The sequence below is a fragment of the Oncorhynchus nerka genome, linkage group LG10 (genome assembly GCF_034236695.1).
Source record: "Oncorhynchus nerka isolate Pitt River linkage group LG10, Oner_Uvic_2.0, whole genome shotgun sequence".
Taxonomy (NCBI): domain Eukaryota; kingdom Metazoa; phylum Chordata; class Actinopteri; order Salmoniformes; family Salmonidae; genus Oncorhynchus; species Oncorhynchus nerka.
The window spans coordinates 24,011,470-24,033,160 of record NC_088405.1 but is presented as its reverse complement, the minus strand read 5'-3'; the positions used below and the strand labels follow the sequence as shown (position 1 = coordinate 24,033,160).

At 45.4% G+C, this 21,691-nt stretch overlaps 1 long non-coding RNA gene across 1 annotated transcript; it reads left to right on the top strand.

Moving 5' to 3' along the window:
- Positions 1-1,660: 1,660 nt before the first annotated feature.
- On the top strand, positions 1,661-5,343 carry LOC115136322 (uncharacterized). Its single transcript, XR_003864593.2, has 4 exons — positions 1,661-1,796; positions 2,174-2,237; positions 2,433-2,504; positions 3,298-5,343. It is a non-coding gene; the product is annotated as an uncharacterized LOC115136322 (long non-coding RNA).
- Positions 5,344-21,691: the final 16,348 nt, after the last annotated feature.

The following is a 21,691-nucleotide window of genomic DNA, read 5'->3' as shown; positions in this document are numbered from 1 at the left end:
CAGTGCATGCTCATTGCTTGTGTTGGACCTGTACCAGAATACCACATTGAACAAGGTGACTACACCAACCATGAGGAGCTCATCAAATGCGTTACATTTACTGAGGACATCAACTCTATCGTGACGGAGGTGAGAGAGGCCACTGTTCATGATTCAATGGGAACTGTGCTGTGCTTGAGAATGTAGTGTCATTCACACTTGTATGGAATTGAACATATTTCCAAATACTCTAGACGCTGGAAAATATATGAATGACATCTTCCAGTCTCTGTCCTTCCTTTCTCTTAGTGGTTCCTTATAAACCAACAGGCTTACGAGGTCAGTTTGGCAGGCTCTTTGTTCTTCGCTGGGGTCTTGGTTGGTAATGTTTGTTTGGACCCCTCTCTGCTAAGATTGAAAGGAAACCAGTCTTCCTAACAGGTGAGGAGAATGAAGCTCACAACTTCACATATTATGATCATAATCCATATCCTATGAAGTAGTTGACAGGCTAATATGATGTAGTCTGCTTTTCAGCCCAGCTAATAGTACAAATCTCAGAGATATGGTTAGGCCTCATCATTCATCATAAAAATAAAAAAACAATTGGGCGTAGACTGCTAGTGCATTGATAATATGCTCTTCTACTGACTTTCTGTTTGATTGACCCACTGTTTCTCTCTCTCTGCTTCTCTCTCGGCCTCTCTCTCTCCCAGCTCTGTTCTTCAATGTTTTGTTTTGGTTATGCCACAGCCTTTGCTCCCAGCTATGAGGCGTTTGCGTTGTCCTGCCTGCTAATGGGTCAAATGCATGGGGGAATGTCCCTCGTCTGTTTCGTGCTTACTCAGGAGTATGTGGGCAAGGCCTACTGGGCCATGACAGGTACAAATAATCATCATGACACTGACAGATGTTTGTCAGACACAGCTACAGTAACTGAGGAGGGTGGGACTAGGATTCGACAAAGGGTCAATTGTAGTCAAGAAGAGTCAGTGGGAACAAAGTGAAATAAGATGGTGGTCTGGCACTATTGGAAAGTGTTTTGTCCCAACTATTTCAATGTAGTTTTTGGTGTTTGTGTTTTTCAGGGACCTTGCTAATATGACCTTTGCATTAAAGGCTTGACTGACACCTTTCCCAATACATTTGACCCCATATGTGAGACTGCAGTTTGCTGATAGAACAAATGTCAAGATGCCCTTTTTGTCACCTGTCTTTGTTTTGTTCCTGTTTTTCGGGCTGAGGCAGGACTCTCCCGGAGTCTCCCCGCTGGCTGTATTCCCATGATTACACGGAGCAGGCGGAGGAAGTTCTGCACTACATGGCCGTGCGGAATGGGAACGGCAACGCCACAGCCAAAGTGAAGCTCCGCAGGTGTCCTGGCTTCGTCAAGATGTAACTAGGACAACGATGGCCCTGGTCTCGTCACCCACCTAGTGCTCCGCTGGAGGACAGTGGTGTCATGTATGTCTGGTGAGCATACAGACCATAACCTGAACCACTGGGAAACCACAAAGGGACTCGCTTTTTACCATGTCAGTAACATGCACATGGACAGTGTCAACAGCTCACAATGATGCTTTTCAGTTCAGTATACATCGTTTTAAAGACCTTTCACACTGAAGACGGCAAACACGAATGACCATAAATTGACGCTGTCTCTGGATGTGCTCTAGGTATTCCTGCAGCCTGGTGTACAATGGGCTCATCATGAATGCCAGTGAGGACGATGGGAACCGCTACTTCAGTGTTGCCATGTATGGATTGGTGGAGCTCCCAGCCTACCCTCTCTGTATCTATTTCATAAACAAGCAGTGGTAAGATTCTCACCACCTGTCATGAGATCCTATGAATTGAAGTGTGTCAGTGGTGCACTGAATAAATGTCTTGTTTTGTGGTTAAAAATATAAAGTTTCATTGTAATAGTTTCACAAGACTGTTATTCTCATCATACCTGTGTTAGACAGTTAGAATGTATGCTTGTTTTTAGGTCTGGGAGAAGGAAAACATGGCTAGCTTTCTGGGGTTATATCTATGCACTATGTTAATCCCAGTAAACGCTGGTAAGGGCAGTCTGACAGAATATATTACATACATTTTTATTCATAATGTGTTTTTTTTAAGCTTTGTTACCCTGTCTTTATTATTTAGGGACTGTGTTCAATGCTACCTCTTTAGATTTTTTTTTTTTTAGGAAAGCTGTTGGTCAGTGCGTCAGTGTGCGTCTACACTACTGAACTGTAACCCACTGTTATAAGGTGAGTGCAGTGCAGACAGAGCCCACTAACAGATCCCACAAAATTACTTTTATATAGTACAGTAGAGGGCGCTGTTTTTTAAAATTTTGGCTTCAATGAACTTCTGCATTTCATGTTCTTGAAATGCAGTATGTTTTTGTACAGTATGTTGAAGAGGTACTTAAGAAAACGTTCTGTGCTTTTTCTTGATGTCAGGAACGCTGGTCTTGGGGTCTGCTCAATGTCCTGCTGAGTCGGAGGGATCCTGGACCTTTTTTGCCCTCTACGGTACGTCGGCAGAATAGAATTAATATGATGGACAAAGAAATCATCAGGATTGTAGTTTACAAGGACCACTTTGGGCTTTCTGTAAGTGTTCAAATTGTGGTATATAGAAGTTTTGTTTTGCCTTCTGTCAGATTGTATGGTATTCACTTGAGCCCCTGAAGCTCGTGCTGCACTTGGTTTGCGGCCAGTAGATAGCCTAGCGGTTAAGAGCGTAGGGACAGTAACCGAAAGGTCTCCGGTTCGAATCCCCGAACCATATTGGGTTAGTTACGCCCTAGCCTCGGATGCAGGGCTTCTCACGTAGTTTGAAGACCTGGGGAAGTTCTCCTCAGGAAGAAGATAAAAAGGAGTGGAGTATGGCAGGGCTTGCCACACAAAACCAATCACATATTTTGTATCGGTGGAGCACCGAACAGGGTTTGTGTTTCTGAAATGTTTTCTGATTTTCAACAGGCTAGCAAGCATAAGATACAAAACTAATGTCGCAAAGACTACAAACATTGGCTGACACGGTAGGAAAAGAGACACAGGCAAAATCAAGAGAAAAACAAAGACGGAAAAAAAGGAAATGCCTCTCCTGAGGGGGAATGTAATTTCTACTCAGAGCCAATCAAATACAAGCGCTGAAAACAATACTGAAGTTCTCCAGAATTCCAATAGTCGAGACGGGACGAGAAGGATGGTCATGCATGACTAGTTACACCCTATCCAAATGTACATTTACAATGCTCTTAAAAAGGACAATGCTTAACATTCTGTATCTCGGGGGGTTGGTTTGTGTTCCCTTTTACAGACACTTTGTTTGAAGAGGACCAATTGAAAACGAGCCACAAACTAAATCAGTGACTATGAACGAGAAAACAATCTGACAAGAGGGACTATCGAAGCCTGTTCACACACGAGTGCTTTCTCACATCAAATCAGATGTCCTCTTGTTTCCATGGTGAAGCAAGGACAGGGCTAGCTACATGCCCGTGATGGATGGTGGACCATTTTACAGGGAACAGCACACATGTTTTGAATCTTTTCATGTTATTTTGTTTCTGTGTGGGGGTTGTGTGATACGTTTTGTACTGTACAATGAAATGTGAAGTGCCTTCTAAAATTGCTGTTTAGCAATGTAGATAATGTCAAATGGGATTATAAAGCAACAATTAATCATGTGATATCAAATGGAAGAGAATTACAATTACTGTCAAAGGTTCTCCGTTTCTAACAATTTGAAGCCTGTAGTTTAAATGGTTTGTTTCATAATGTTGGGTGATTAGGCCTGGCTCGCAGTCAGAGTTTCAATTCATCCCAAAGGTGTTCGATGGGGTTGAAGTCAGGGCTCTGTGCAGGTCAGTCAAGTTCTTCCACACCGATCGCGACAAACCATTTCAGTATGGACCTCGCTTTGTGCACAGGGGGCATTGTCATGCTGGAGCAGGAAAAGGCCTTCCCCAAACTGTTGCCACAAAGTTGGAAGCACAGAATTGTCTAGAATGTGATTGTATGCTGTAGCTGCTGCTATTTGCATTGAGAATACAGATTATGTAGTAAGTGTGTATATATATATATATTCACACAGGCAGCCCAATTCTGGTCTTTTGAACAATCACATCAGATCTTTTTCAGAGCTGATCTGATTGGTCAAAACACCAATTAGTGGGGAAAAATATTGGAATTGGGCTGCCTGTCTAAACACAGCGAAAATGTGAATGGTTTGTGCAGTATTCTAATTCCCCCCCTCCCCCAAGTCATTGGTTTACATTGTGCTCCAAGGTGATGCCAGAGCTATAATTGTGATTGTTAACATGACAGCAAGTAGTACAGTGGTGTGTAATACGGGTAACTGCCAAAATATAGGGAACACCAACATAAAGTGTCTTCATGGGACATGGGCCACCAAGAGCCAGAACATCTTCAAAACACCAGTACAGGTGTCTGGAACTCAATTGGAGGGATGCGACATCGTTCTTCCATGAGAAATTCTATCATTTAGTGTTTTGTTAATGATGGTGGAAAACGCTGTCTCAGGTGCCGCTCCAGAATCTCCCATTGGGATGGTTTCTGGTTTACATCGTTTTCATGCTCATCTGACCACTCGCGCCCTGTGGATGGGGTCATTGCCATCCTATTGGGGCCTAGCCATGGTAGCCAAAATAATGGCCTGCCCAGCGTTTACAGTACATGACCCTAAGCATGAGGGGATGTTAATTGGTTAATTAACCACACTTGTGTGGAAGCACCTGCTTTCTATATACTTTGTATCCTTCATGTACTCGTGTTTCCATTCATTTGGAAGTTACCTATATATTTATGAGAATGACTTGAACATGATCATAAATTACACCAACCTGCACAGTGTTTATGCCCTTCAAAATTACGCGGTGAAACTTCTCTTCTATTAAAGCAAAATGTGTTACACTGTAACAGGGTGTATTGTAATGTTAATGGTCACTAATGTATTATTTTTTTATTTTGAGGGGGGGGGGCATTGTAATGTTTTATAGCTATATAAATGATGCTGAATAAAAGTGAAATATTGATACCAGAGGGCGCTCTAGTAACAGTCACTGCTATTGTCAGGGGTTTGTGTCACCATTGACGCAGACAGGAGAGGCCCAGTTCAACCATATCGCCCAGAAGCTGTCTCATCAAAGACTGAGAAGTAACCGCATAATGCTTTTCCCCATCATTTATAATTATGCCTTATGGCAGAGTTGGCCCATACCACCGGTTCAACAAGTAGTTGGAGCGAGTTGAAGAGTTTAAACTGTAATCATTGTTTTCATTATATACCTCTGACACTGTGCTTGCCAGCACAGAAATCCCCTTTTGAAGTAAATAAACAGTCTTCAACAAAAGTTTGTTGGAAATGTCTTGAATATACTGTATATAGAATGATTATAAATGACGTGAGGTCAGCTTAATATCAAGCTCACAACCACAAAGGTTGGATTCACTTCAATTTTAAGAGTGTACATCCTAATGCAAGCTCAAGTGCTTATTCTACTTACATAAAGTAACTCTTGTGGTCTGCTACCATCATTATTTTATGATTGAGCTTGAGGTTACTGCCCACCACTGATTTGACGTCATGGAATTGCTGCACCTCACACTGAACAGCATATTGTGTGACAAATAGATTTGTCACACAATTGCTCTTGCTGCAGCATATTTTTGTGGATGGGTGAAAGAACGCAACGCAGAGAGGTAGATAGCACACATGATGTGGCTGGGTGAGGTTACTTCCATTCCCTGTCTAATTAGAAGCCAATTTAAAGGCATGTCAGATGATTCAGCTGAATGGTTGTATAAACTAAATAACAAACAGGAAAGTCTGAAGCCGCAAGGTGATTTCATTATTCAAACTGGCACTGGAGACTGGGTAAACACACAAAATATTGTTCACACACTTGCCCACATACACACTCAAATAAAAAGTTAAGGAACTGGTCAGATAACTAACCCAAACCCCAATTCGTCACTTAACACTCAAAAATAAGCATTTTCCAACAGTACAAATACTGTATCTTGATATTTATAGTTACAGTGCATTCGGAAAGTATTCAGACCCCTTAACTTTTTCCATACATTACAGCCTTATTCTAAAATGGATTAAAATGTTTTTTTTCCTCATCAATCAACACACAATAGCCCATAACAACAAAGCTATAACAGTTTTTTTTTTAAAGTTTTGCAAATGTATTAAAAATAGAAAACTGAAATATCAAATGTACATAACTATTCAGACCAATTACTCAGTACTTTGTTGAAGCACCTTTGTTGAAGCACCTTTGGCAGCGATTACAGCCTTGAGCCTTCTCCCATCTCCACAGAGGAACTCTGAAGTTCTGTCAGAGTCAGCATCGGGTTTTGGTCACCTCCCTGACCTAGACCCTTCAATTTCGAGTCTCATAGTAAAGGGTCTGAATACTTATGTAAATAAGGTATTTATGTTTCTTATTTTTTGATACATTTGCAAACATTTCTAAAAACCTGTTTTCTCTTTGTCATTATGGAGTATTAGAATAAGGCTGTAACGTAACAGCCAAGGGTTCTGAATACTGCCTCCAGTCATCTCCATTAAGTTGATGAGGCATAAGGAGGGTAATGGAAGTGTGGTTATGGGTTTGAGTGGGTGTGGGAGCACTGAGCTTGTGGCCAGGTGAGTAATGTCGACACTGACCCACTGCTGAACTTTCCAGGAACAACGCTGTCAGATCTCTAGAGAGAGTGTGTGTGGGAGTGCAGGGGTTGGAGTGTGTGCGTGTTCTTGAGAGCATGCAGGAGAGTGTGTATTTGTGCTTGTGGTAGCCTATTGTGTGGGTTGCTAACAGTAAATGTGCTTTAACTAGTCCATATTTATGTGTTTATTTAAGCAATAAGGCACGCAGGGGTGTGGTATATGGCCAATATACCACGGCTAAGGGCTGTTCTTACTGTTCTTAATAAGGTGCCTTATTGCTATTATAAGCTGGTTATCAACGTAATTAGAGCAGTTCAAATAAATGTTTTGTCATACCAGTCGTATACGGTCTGATATACCACGTCTGTCAGCCAATCAGCATTCAGGGCTCGAACCACCCAGTGTATAATTAAGATTTTATCAGTGTTACATTTTTTATTAATGTTAATAGTCTTTTACCCACAAAATTATCCAAGTAAAATGCTAATAGTAGCACACTGATTTTTTTGTGTGCTTTATGGTCAACTCAAGAACAATCTAACAGCCAGTATAAGCCAGTATAGTATTTTCTGCTGGTTCCTTGCTATCTTTTCTCAGACAATAAGTTAAAGGGCAAATAAATGATTCTGAAGTACTTCAGAGAGGAGTCAAATCATTACTCGTAGATTCCCCTTCTTTTGTCTAACATGGGTATAACAACTCTGACTCTGAATTGTTGTGATTGTCAGTGAGCTCGTGTCAGAAGTGGACATTTTGAAAGATTTGTGGTGGCTAAAAAAACAGTTCCTCTACACAGTGAGAGGATGGGCCATAAACCCAGCAGTCTAACAGGGAACAATGCAGGGTCACTGCTCTCCACAGTGAGAGGATGGGCCATAAACCCAGCAGTCTAACAGGGAACAATGCAGGGTCACTGCTCTCCACAGTGAGAGGATGGGCCATAAACCCAGCAGTCTAACAGGGAACAATGCAGGGTCACTGCTCTCCACAGTGAGAGGATGGGCCATAAACCCAGCAGTCTAACAGGGAACAATGCAGGGTCACTGCTCTACACAGTGAGAGGATGGGCCATAAACCCAGCAGTCTAACAGGGAACAATGCAGGGTCACTGCTCTCCACAGTGAGAGGATGGGCCATAAACCCAGCAGTCTAACAGGGAACAATGCAGGGTCACTGCTCTCCACAGTGAGAGGATGGGCCATAAACCCATCAGTCTAACAGGGAACAATGCAGGGTCACTGCTCTCCACAGTGAGAGGATGGGCCATAAACCCAGCAGTCTAACAGGGAACAATGCAGGGTCACTGCTCTCCACAGTGAGAGGATGGGCCATATACCCAGCAGTCTAACAGGGAACAATGCAGGGTCACTGCTCTCCACAGTGAGAGGATGGGCCATAAACTCAGCAGTCTAACAGGGAACAATGCAGGGTCACTGCTCTCCACAGTGAGAGGATGGGCCATAAACTCAGCAGTCTAACAGGGAACAATGCAGGGTCACTGCTCTCCACAGTGAGAGGATGGGCCATAAACCCAGCAGTCTAACAGGGAACAATGCAGGGTCACTGCTCTCCACAGTGAGAGGATGGGCCATAAACTCAGCAGTCTAACAGGGAACAATGCAGGGTCACTGCTCTCCACAGTGAGAGGATGGGCCATAAACCCAGCAGTCTAACAGGGAACAATGCAGGGTCACTGCTCTCCACAGTGAGAGGATGGGCCATAAACCCAGCAGTCTAACAGGGAACAATGCAGGGTCACTGCTCTCCACAGTGAGAGTATGGGCCATAAACCCAGCAGTCTAACAGGGAACAATGCAGGGTCACTGCTCTCCACAGTGAGATGATGGGCCATATACCCAGCAGTCTAACAGGGAACAATGCAGGGTCACTGCTCTCCACAGCCATCGCTCCTGCCAACCATTTTCAACATACAACCACCTAGGGGGACAGACGACAAGTGGGGTTGAGCACTACCAGAGGGGACAAGTTTAATCCTCCTGTTGTGTTCGTTTCATGTTAATTAGTTCTGTGTTCCCGGTCCAAAATGACTGGCCCATTATAGCTGATTGGAAATCCATAATAATACATACTGTATATTATCACCTAATGTTGTGTTAGATCTTTTTATCAACTCAAGTTCTTGTGAACATTACAAGTTTTGAACTTCTGTTTGCTATTTATGGCCTGTAGGCCTCATTGACCTGATCTCATACAACTTGTTTTAGAGTTTTAAAAAAAGCATAATGTATGGATTATTTTGACTATAACAAATACTCAGATGAAACATATTGTGCTATATATCATAGACTACTTTGAGTCAAAGTTTATCAAGGACTCTCTTCTTCCTCATCAGTGTCACGATCAAAGATATGATCAAGAGCCTCACTTACAGTATATCGTTTGTTCATTGTGCTGCCACAGAATGAATTGTGAGCAAGGCCTCAAAAAAGCTTTATATACCAGAGCTGCTAGGAAAGTTCTATATATTATTGAAACAATGTTGAGATTGTTTGTGAGAATGCCAACAGGTGTGGTTCCCGTGGAGGAAAGATTATATTGGGGAAAGGTTCCCATGGGGGTTGCCATGGAAGCCAAGAAGAGAGTGAGGTGTGTGTGTGTGTGTCCTCAAACACACATGAATGTGGGGGTCTGGGATAGGAAGTGTGTCCATCTGATAAATGGGCATGTGCCTGAACTCAATTTTATACACTAATTGTAGTCTCACCCATTCATTTCTAATGACCGGTCATTTTTGACCGGGAACACCACAGGTGTACAAAAGTTAAATAAAGCACCCAAAATGTTATGAAAATCATCTAAATGTATTTTGTGTGCTCAGATGCCTTGTGTGGACAAAGTCAGGGAACCTTATGACAATCAGAATAAATGAACTACATTTTTCAGAGAGAAAACTTGTAAATCGGTCCAATTTGACCGGAACACAGCAGGAGGTTTAAGTTACATTTTCTGCATACAGATACACACCTGCTACACTCTAGACGTGTGTATATGTGATTGTATATTGTACGTGCGCGTCCGGGTGTATTATTTTCTTAGAATCAACATAAATCTCTATCCCCAAATCCCAGAATATTTCCTCTGTCTTTATTACATTGTAATCTGCAACTGTAACCGTTCTAACCCTACTCCTGGCTGCTGCAGCACAGTGGGTGTGAGTAGTGAACGGGCGTGTAGCACAGGGCTGGGCCAAGCTGAAGCAGTTCAAACATTAAGCCATAACTCAGCTGCTGCCACTCCACTGTGCTCCCCTCCACTGGGCTCTGTGTGAACTCCTGCACGCTGGATGACCTGATGTTATCTGCTGCTTTCACACTCGCGGCTTCTGGTTGTAATTACACTGTGTATAAAGCCTCCTGCCGGTGAGTCTCTCAGAGACTGAGGCCTTTCCACTCTTTGAGAGAGAGCTGGAGGAATGGAGGGAGGGAGATGAGCAGGTGGGGGTTAGAGAGGGAGGAAGGGGTTGGGGAACTTTCCACAGATGGAGATAGCAAGGATGAGAGTAGGCCAAGGTAATGAGAGTAGGCCAAGGTAATGAGAGTAGGCCAAGGTGATGAGAGTAGGCCAAGTCTGACCTATGTGGAAATGGGACACATGCATCATTCATATTCTTAAATACCATATTTCTCTGTTTCAGTTTTATTATGTGTGGGGAACATATTGCCTCTCGCATAGACTCCAAGAAACTTCTTGGACTTGACTCTGTTTTAGTGATCAATCAACTTACCCTGTTTCAGCTCACACCACCCTGCTTGCAAACATACTGTACCATCCTGAAATTTCTGATAAAATGTTTAATTAAAGGTATAATTGTCTATCTGATTTAGTAAAGATAAGAAACTCCAGTATAGTACACTGACTGTTGATTCATGCCAACATGAGATCTGTACTGACAAGGCCAAAGCCAAGTGCCTTACTTGCTGTAACATGACCTGTTTAACTGAGTGCATTCTCCTGATTTTTGGCAAGAGCCTCAAAAGGGTCTGGAACGTGGTACTACTCCGTCTGACAGTTGAAGATGGAAGGTAGCGCAATATTAAAATGAAATAAAATCAACGTTTATTGGTCGCGTACACAGTTGAGCCGATGTTATAGCCTAGTTAAATAAAGGTTCAACTTTTATTTGTATTTTTATAAATAGCGGGTGCAGTGAAATGCTTATGTTACTAGCACCCAACAATACAGTCAAATGTCAAACAAGTACAAAAATAATACTTGAAAAAATAAATATTGAAATGTTAGAACGAATCCAATTAACCCAAATAGCAAGTATTCACTATTCACTGAGCTGCTGATTTCTCTTTATCTCACAGATGTAGATGAGGCTAGACATGTTGTCTGGGGGTGACAAAAAGATGGATGACTTGCTGCTCAGCCTTGGAAGAAGTGAAATCAGATGATGAATGTGTGGCCAGAATCTGGAGGAGACGGCTGTTCCCTCTAATGAATTGTGATGATACGTATTAACCTGGAATTAGGTGCAATGAGACTAACTTGAGAAGCTGGAAAACACAGTGCAGTGGATTTACCCAAACCTGTGGAGTGAATGCTTTTAAAGTCTCCAGCCTTTTGGAACGTCAATGTATGAGTAAAAAAAGAAACTGAAAGTAGTGACCTATAAATCCTATAAATATAAATAACCCACAACAAACCCTACAAAACGTATGTGTACATGGCTGCTCATGTTTGTCCCCTGTGCATTAAAGTGTGTAGTATGTGCGTCAGAGATTGTCTGTCTGTATTTATGTGAATGAAGTGTCGCTGCAGTGTCCCAGGCGTATCCCCACGCCCGCTGTGTGACCTGGTCACCCTCCCTCCTTGTGCAGAGCTGCCACAGTTCAATTCCCACCATGGGAGCAGACTGAGGGAAGCAGACTGTTTAAAATACTCCTCTCGATGTTATATCAGGTTGCCTGCGACTGCTATGAAAAGTAAATGTACCTATTCACAGAGTGGAATTTGGGGAAGCACTCTTCCTACACACAGATTCACATACCACAACGGCTAAAAATAACTGTGTCCGTCGTATTGTGCCCTGATGGATGGGGAAGGGTTCTTAAAGAGCCTACCTGCCAGTCAAGCGCACCGCCTTTTCTTAAAAGCTCTGAGGAGAGATCTCCCCAGAAAGCAACGCAGCTTTCAAGGCACTTGTTCCTTATAGAGGGATATTTATCCTAACAGCAAACACGCAGGGGCACTTTCAAGTCAATGCTAAAGACTTTCAAAGGCAAGCAGTCCGGGCTTTCTTTCCAAATACATTAAACAACTTCTTGACTAAGGCTTCTGGTAAAAAGCAGACCAAAGCCTGAACAAGTAAGAATAGTCAACTTCATTTATGTGACTCCTCCTCTTTCTCTAAAGCTTATTGGAAAGGTAATAAACCATGAGCCCTCTTAAAAACAATAATAATTTTAAGCAAATGAAAAGGCCTATTATATGACAGAGTCAGCAATGAACAACATGGTATGTGAGGAACAGTAGGCTACACTGATCAAGTTAAACACTCTGTATTCTTTGATAAGTCGGTGAAAACATGAGGAAATGATCTGTAACAACAGCTAAGGTTTTGTTTTCATTCCAGAACCAGTTATGCCTGCTGCTGGTTTGCACTGCTAGGCTGCGTTTTGGATCAGGAGGTGACACAAAACGTATCTTTAAACAAATACACACAGGTCATAACCCTCTGTATTTATTCCCTGGTCCGTCCCAGACAGACACACACCACACAGACGTACATATGAACACAAAGCCTAGGAGAGGATGCCTTTCACCACAGTGATGTCCTAGACCCTCTTCATTTGGGCACTGGGCAGGGCAGCCCAAAGAACACACAACTGAAAGGCTCCTCAACAGCTTCAACCCCCAAGCCATAAGATTGCTGAACAATGAATAACATTTTCCACCGGACAATTTACATTGACCCCCTGCCCCCTCCCTTTTGTACACTGCTGCTACTCACTGTTTATTATCTATGCATAGTCACTTCACCCCTACATGTACAAATGACCTCAACTAACCTGTACCCCGCGCACTGACTCGGTACCGGTGCCCCCTGTATATAGACTGGTTATTCTTATTGCGTTACTTTTTAGTATTACTTTTTATTTTAGTCTACTTGGTAAATATTTTCTTAACTCTTTTTGAACTGCACTGTTGGTTAAGGTCTTGTAAATAAACATTTCACGGTAAAGTCTACACTTGTTGTATTCGGCGCATGTGACAAATAAAGTTTGATTTGATTTGAGTTTCATTCACAGCGACTGTATTTGTGCGCCTAAAAGGGGGCGTGGGGGTCGTCAGGGGGTCATAAAGTGAATCCAGCAGGGGGGAAGTACAGATCAGGAAGGAGGAAGGAAGGGGGGCAGGAGTTGTGACACCTCTCACCTGTCATTGCCCTTGAAGGTAGTGTGCAGCACTTTCCGGGTTGTTTTATGCTGCTCTGAGCCGCTCTCTCTCTTTATTTGAAGCATGGGTGGAACTTCCTGCTGTGCCCTGACAGAGTTCATGGTTCAGATGAACTTTTGAACTTCTGCTGGCATGTGGCACACGGTAGTACAGTGTATATCAACCCCACACAGGATTTTATAGCATAAACAACTCTGTCCCGAGACTCAGGGGCTCTTGCAGTTCATCCTCCCCCTCTGCTTCTGCTGTCAAAGAGGGTTCACAGCTCTTATTTTGTCCTCCATGTGCAAAACTTTAGGAAACTAAAACAGTTACCCTCAGATACTTTATTTAGCTTGGATTGTTTGAACTTTTCTACGAACTCTGCCTGACCTTGAGGCACAGGTTGCCACGAAACAAGCTTTTGCAGTTATTTGGCGATGAAACGCATGCTTCCTATCTCATTTTATCATGCTTCAGGGCTGGGAGTTCACTCTAACTGTATGCAACAAACCCAAACGTTTACAAGGTGAGCCTTCAATGGGTAAACGTGAAAAATGTGAAAACTGTAGCTTTATAAGTTTAGCAATTTCACAAGTAAACAACATATACTCCTTCCAAATACGTACAAGAGCATAAGACTACTTATGCTAACAAACACACACACACCCACACAGAAACACACCCACACACACCCCTACAGATGTAGAACCTTAACTTGATCACCCTGTTACAGGAACATTTTCTTTCAAAGCAGGACATGTTTAACTTGTAATGTGTTTGAGGTTCAAAAATGCTTCTGAAATTACTATTTTCCCCTAACAAAAAATGTATCAACCCCTACACAAATGTCCATTAATTATCTTCTGCATAATAATTCACATTTCCTGTTGCTGCAGGATTATTTTCCTGCTGTAGAAAACTGGCTCAAATTAAAGATCCTACATCTGTATACAAACCCCTATATGAACCCCCTACACACCTGTCTGATACACCATCACACACAAATAAAAATGTGTGTCGTATCATCTCTTAATCTCTTCTCTCACCACTATCATGCCAGATGCACTTTATTGTGATGGAAATGGAGGAGGGTGAACTCCAAAGGGAACAGCCAGAGGGCTTTGTCAGTCATGAACTCTGGAGGAGGTTTCAGCTTGTCCTCAGAGAAGCTGACTGCTGGAATGTCACAATAACAGATGTTGTCTGACAAAGCCAATAATTAGCGCTCACCTTGGCAGATCCCAGTTTAATTTGCGCCTTATTCATCCTGTGTGAACAGTTTGTGTCCTTTTCTGGATAAGGTCACAGCAGAAGGATGCTGTTTCTCTCTCTCTCTCTTACCGTCTCTCTGTTTCTCTCTCTCTTACTGTCTCTGTTTCTCTCTCTCTCTCTGTTCCTCTCTTTCTCTTACTGTCTCTGTTTCTCTCTCTTACTTTCTCCATTTCCCTCTTCAATTCAATCTCTGTTTCTGTCTCTCTCTTACTTTCTCTCTCTTACTTTCTCTCTCTGTTTCTCTCTCTTACTTTCTCTCTCTGTTTCTCTCCCTTTTACTGAGTCACATGATTAGAGCATTGTTTGTGGCTTCGATCATGTACTGTGTTTGTGTGTATGCGTGCGTGTGCGCCTGTGTGTTAGTGAGTAAGACAATGGTTTTGCCATTAAATAGGTAGTAGCCTAGGTCATATCCACTTTTGTCTTCACCAGGTTATGACTGATGGACACTGTGATAATAAACAGTGCTGGTTTCTGCAGTGGGCAGTGTAGTGCAGTGGAGTTGCTACAGGGACCATAGAAAAGGGGATGTCAAATCTGTTTTTCATTGAGACATAATGTACTATCAGTACATGGATATCACCTCATTATTTGAGAAGGGTAGTTTTTATGGATATAAAACAACATGGTCTTTATAACATTTTGAAATCTATATGGATATTTCCTTATGTTCTTAAGATGTTTGTCTTCTGAAGGTATTTCCTGGCAGCTTCTTGTAAATTTCAGTAAAGTTGTTACAGTAATGTTTCTCTTTCCTTGTTGGTACTTTTTCATTTTTTTTTGCCTTTGTCTCTGGAATGCTGTAAAAGAAAGTCTCAAACAAAGTCTATTGCCTAGCCCTGACTTCACCGAAAGAGTCAACATGGTTTCTGGATTTTGTTTTCTTTCTATGAAGTCTAATGTGTCTGGGCTGGTATAGTTTTCTCTAAAGACCGCTTCTTTACCTCTTTATTGTAATGAACTGTTCTCTCAATGACCTGGAAAAGCTGAAATCATTATTGATGTATATCTTTTGTACCATACTAGAATACAAGTCACATGATTTCAGAGGGAGGTTAGGAGGTTTACATTTCATTTGGCACTAAAGGTGGCATTGCCTAAATTTGGGCTTGATGTTTTAGGAGCCCAATCGTACCCTCCATCTGCCCTGGTTACCTCTAATTTCACAAATTGTTGTCTCTTATCGCTTTTAATGTGACTTTGAACCAAAGCGCACACAAGTGGAGAGTAAGAGTTCTAAGAGTGCATGAACGAACATACTTGTTCAAATGTGAAATGCACTTTGATTATGAAATATCTCTATTAAACTTCTTGCCGACTATTTTTTTTCATTTTCTTTACTCATTAGCAAACTATTTGAACAGGCAGATGAAAAGCCACCCCCAACCACAACACTGTAATTTCAGGGTCCTTTTAATTATCACTGAACTCTTCTTGACCCCAAGGTGCCCTCTGAAAAGCCTCTCCTCTCGATTATAAATAATACCAATGGGTTCCTAATAGGTAACCTGATTGAGAGTTAGGGGGATTGATATGGTTCAACTAGAGGGCAAGAGTGCACCAGACATGCAAATGACATTAGAAGCTCTTCAATCCACCCTGCTGCGAAGTGAAAAGTCCCATTTTCACTCACATGAGGAGGAGCAAGGTGGGAAAGGATCTGTTTAAGTGATCATTATCTTGTCCTTGTCATGTCCTCTGTTTTGCCACACTTTCCCTCTATAAAGCCTGGTTCAGCCTACTGGCTGTTGTGTGTGTGTGTGTGTGTGTGTGTGTGTGTGTGTGTGTGTGTGTGTGTGTGTGTGTGTGTGTGTGTGTGTGTGTGTGTGTGTGTGTGTGTGTGTGTGTGTGTGTGTGTGTGTGTGTGTGTGTGTGTGTGTGTGTGTGTGTGTGTGTGTGCGTGTGTGTGTGCGTGTGTATGTGTGTAAATAAATGAAGTCTGTGCAATGTAACTTAAAGAACATTTTGAGAGCACAAAAATACTTTAAATAAACATTGAGGGGATAAAGTTTTACCATTATTTTAAGCGTTGGCTTCCCATGAAGTCACATGCCACCCCTCTCCCCACTGATCTTGGGGGTCTTTGGGTCCAAATTCATCACTGTTGACATTGTCTAATGTAATTTGGGGTCTTATGATGCCTTACGTGTAATAGTTATTGTAGTATGGAGTGAATGTCATTAAGAGTAGGCTATGTAAACTGCCATTCTACGTTGGTTCAAAGTAATTGAAATGACGTGGAAACAATGTTGATTCAACCAGTGTGTGCCAAGTGGGTAGGTCCATATAGTGTGATACAATAACAGGAACTGGTACCAATAACTGTACATTTATATTTCTTCAAGAAATTGAACCCCCAAAGAATATTTGGGGATAGAGGGACATCTGACATGAAAAGATTTCCCACTGGACAATAAACTGGTTCAATCAATGTTGTTTCGACTTCATTTCAACAACTATATATGATGACATTGAATCAACATGAAAAACTGATTGGATTTGCAAAAAGTCATCAACGTAAGGGAATTCCATTTTTTTCCACCCAACTTTTAATATAAATTCAATGGCATGGTGAAATTTGTTGATGATTTCACATTGAATTCACATCAACCAGATGTTGTAAGGTCCTGGGTGTCGTGAGGGTGAAATCAGGTGCAGGAAAGCAGAGTTCAATAAAGTGCTTTTTTTAATGCACACACGGTGAACTACGGTCACCCCACTTACGGGTGCTCAAACCAAATGCCCCAGACACAGGGAAACAAAAACAGTCTAGCACTAAATACACGAACATGTACATCTAATGCAAACACCAGGGTTACAATAATCAATCCCGCACAAAGAACCAGGCGCGCCGGCTGACTAATAAAGCCTCACTAATTATAACCAACTCAAAACAGGTGTACTCAATAAACACCTAAGGAGGGGGAGAAAATAATCAGTGGCAGCTAGTAGGCCGGCGATGACGACCGCCGAGCGCCAACCGAACCGGAAGGGGAGCCACCTTCGGTCGGAGTCGTGACAGTACCCCCCCCTGACGCGCGGCTCCCGCAGCGCGCCGACACCGGCCTCGAGGTCAACCCGGAGGACGAGGCGCAGGGCGATCCGGATGGAGGCGATGGAAATCCCTCAACATTGACGGATCCAAAATGTCCCACCACCGGTACCCAGCACCTCTCCTCTGGACCGTACCCCTCCCAGTCCACGAGGTACTGCAGGCCCCTCACCCGGCGTCTCGAGTCCAGAATGGCCCGTATCGTATACGCCGGGGACCCCTCGATGTCCAGAGGGGGAGGAGGGACCTCCGGCACCTCACCGTCCTGTAGGGGACCAGCTACCACCGGCCTGAGGAGAGACACATGAAACGAGGGGTTAATACGATAATAGGAAGGGAGTTGTAATCGATAACACACCTCGTTTATTCTCCTCAGGACTTTGAAGGGCCCTACACACTGCGGCCCAAGCTTCCGGCAGGGCAAGCGGAGGGGCAGGTTTCGGGTCGAGAGCCAGACCCTGTCCCCCGGTACAAACACGGGGGCCTCACTGCGGTAGAGGTCAGCACTCCTTTTCTGCCGTCCACTAGCTTGTTGGAGGGATTCCTGGACGGCCCTCCAGGTCTCTTTGGAGCGCTGCACCCATTCCTCCACCGCAGGAGCCTCGGTCTGGCTCGAATGCCACGGTGCCAGGACCGGCTGGTACCCCAACACACACTGAAAGGGGGACACATTAATAGAGGAGTGGCGTAGTGAGTTCTGGGCCATTTCGGCCCAGGGGATGTATCTCGCCCACTCCCCTGGCCGGTCCTGGCAATATGACCGCAGAAACCTACCCACCTCCTGGTTTACTCTCTCCACCTGCCCATTACTCTCGGGGTGATAACCGGAGGTCAGGCTGACCGAGACCCCCAGACACTCCATGAACGCCCTCCATACTCGGGACGTGAACTGGGGGCCCCGATCAGAAACGATGTCCTCCGGCACCCCGTAGTGCCGGAAGACGTGGGTGAATAATGCCTCCGCAGTCTGTAGGGCTGTAGGGATACCGGGCAACGGGAGGAGACGGCAGGACTTAGAGAACCGATCCACAATCACCAGAACCGTGGTGTTGCCCTGAGACGGGGGCAGATCGGTCAGGAACTCTACGGAGAAATGAGACCATGGCCGTTGTGGAACGGGGAGGGGTTGTAACTTCCCTCTAGGAAGGTGCCTAGGAGCCTTACTCTGGGTGCATACCGAACAGGAGGAGACATAAAACTTAACGTCCCTAGCCAAGGTAGGCCACCAATACCTCCCCTGAAGGCTCCCCACTGTCCTCCTCACCCCAGGGTGACCCGAGGAGGGTAGGACGTGAGCCCACCGAATCAGTTGGTCCCGAACACCAAGCTGCACGTACTTCCGCCCTGCCGGACACTGAGGAGGAGCGGGTTCAGCCCGTAACGCCCGCTCGATGTCTGAGTCCACCTCCCATACCACTGGTGCTATCAGCCTTGAGGCGGGAATGATGGGAGTAGGTTCGGTGGACCTATCCTCCGTGTCGTAAAGGCGGGACAGTGCGTCCGCCTTCATGTTCTGGGAGCCCGGTCTATAAGATAATGTGAAAAACATGGCCCACCTTGCCTGACGTGGGTTCAGTCTCCTAGCTGCCGGAATATACTCCAGATTTTGGTGGTCGGTCCAGATGAGAAAGGGGTGCTTAGCCCCCTCAAGCCAGTGTCTCCACACCTTCAGAGCCCTGACCACCGCTAACAACTCCCGGTCCGCTCCGCTGGGCTGAGCTTCCTCGAGAAGAAAGCGCAGGGGCGGAGTTTTGGTGGCGTACCCGATGATAGCACGGCACCCACCCCAGCCTCGGACGCGTCCACCTCCACTATGAATGCTAGAGAGGGGTCCGGATGCGCCAACACGGGTGCATCAGTGAACAGCGCCTTCAACCTGTTGAAAGCTCCGTCTGCCTCTGCCGACCACCGCAACCGCACCTGGCCCCCCTTCAGCAGTGAGGTAATGGGAGCCGCTATCTGGCCAAAACCCCGGATAAACCTCCGGTAGTAGTTGGCAAAACCCAAAAACCGCTGCACCTCTTTTACCGTGGTCGGAGTCGGCCAATTACGCACGGCCTTAATGCGGTCACCCTCCATTTCCACCCCTGAGGTGGAAATGTGATAACCCAGAATGGAGATGGCTCGTTTGGAGAACACACACTTCTCAGCCTTGACGTATAGGTCATGCTCCAGCAGTCTACCAAGCACCTTGTGTACCAGAGACACATGCGCGGCGTGAGTGGCTGAGTAGATCAGAATGTCATCGATATAAACAACCATTCCCTGCCCGTGCAGGTCCCTGAGAATCTCGTCTACAAAGGATTGGAAAACGGCTGGAGCATTCTTTAACCCATACGGCATGACGCAGTACTCATAGTGGCCCGATGTGGTACTAAATGTGGTTTTCCACTCGTCTCCCTTCCGAATACGCGACAGACTATACACGCTCCTGAGATCCAATTTTGTGAAGAACTGCGCTCCCTGAAATGAGTCCACTGCCGTAGCAATGATAGGTAGTTGGGTAGCTGAACCCCACTGTGATGGCATTTAGACCTCTATAATCAATACACGGACGCAAACCTCCCTCCTTTTTCTTCACAAAAAAGAAACTCGAGGAGACGGGTGAGATGGAGGACCGAATGTACCCCTGTCCCAGAGACTCTGTGACATATGTCTAGATAGCCAACGTCTCCTCTTGGGACAATGGGTACACGTGACTCTTGGGAAGCGCAGCGTTTACCTGGAGATCTATCGCACAATCCCTACCCGGTCGATGTGGTGGTAATTTAGTCGCCTTCTTTTTACTGAAAGTGATTGCCAAATCGGCATACTCGGGGGTAATGCACACCGTGGGACCCTGGTCTGGACTCTCCACCGACGTGGCACCGATGTAAACTCCCAGACACCTTCCAGAACACTCCTCTGACCACCCCTGGAGAAACCCCTGTCTCCACGAAATTTTAGGATTGTGCCGGGCCAGCCAGGGAATCCCTAGCACCAGGTGAACCAATAATATAGAGACTGATACGCTCCCTATGATTCCCCTGCGTTACCATGTCCAGTGGAACCGTGGTCTCCCTGACCACCCCTGACCCTAATGGCCGGCTATCTAGGGAGTGCACGGGAAAGGGAGAATCTATCGGCACAAGCGGAACACCTAATTTAAGAGCGAGTCCGCTATCCATAAAGTTCCCAGCTGCGCCTGAATCGACTAGCGCCCTATGCTGGGAAGAGGGGAACAATTTAAGAAAAAAAATCAAGACAAACATGTGACCAACAGGGGGTTCTGAGTGAGTTTGGTGCTGACTCACCTGGGGTGATCGAGAAGTGTTCCGCCTGCCATCTCGACTCCCAGACGGACCCCCCCAGCACCGATCGGCCGTGTGTCCTCTCCGACCACAGCTGGTGCAGGGGGAGCCTCCTCCTCCGATACCCCTCGGCACAGCCCCTCCCAACTCCATCGGAACGGGAGCTGAGGTGCTGGAACACACAGGACCCTCTCCGAACGCCCGTGGGCAGCCAGCAGATTGTCCAGTCGGATGGACATGTCAATCAGCACATCCAGGGAAAGAGCGGTGTTCCGACACGCTAGCTCCCTGCGGACGTCCTCCCGGAGACTACACCGGTAGTGGTCGATAAGGGCCCAGTCGTTCCACCCAGATCCTGCTGCCAAGGTCCGGAACTCCAACGCGTTATCCTGGGCGCTCCTCTTCTCCTGCCTGAGATGGAATGGTCGTGCTCTGGAGTGGGCAAACGACTCAGCAAGGAGCACTACCCAGAGTTTTCCCGCCGCTTCCGCGCCGTATTTGACCACCCTCCAGATGGCCGAGCGGCGGGAAAACTCTGGGTAGTGCTCCTTGCTGAGTCGTTCGCCCACTCCAGAGCACGACCCGTGAGGCAGGAGATGAGGACACTCACCCTCTCCGCTCCCGAGGGAGTGGGTCTGACGGTGGCCAGGTACAGTTCCAGCTGGAGTAAGAACCCCTGGCACCCCGCCGCCGCTCCATCATAAACCCTCGGGAGCGTAAGACGGAGAGCGCTGGAGCCGGGGGATGGGGAGTCCTGAGCTGGGGGAGCCGAAGGTGGAGAGCGGAGACCGCCTCTCTCCCATCGGTCCATTCTCTCCATCACCTGATCCATAGCCGTTCCGATCCAATGGAGAACGGTGGTATGGTGTAGGACCCGTTCCTCCATCGATGGGAGAGGGTTGGCCGCTGCTCCTGCCGACTCCATTCTTTCGGGTGCGGGATTCTGTAAGGTCCTGGGTGTCGTGAGGGTGAAATCAGGCGCAGGAAAGCAGAG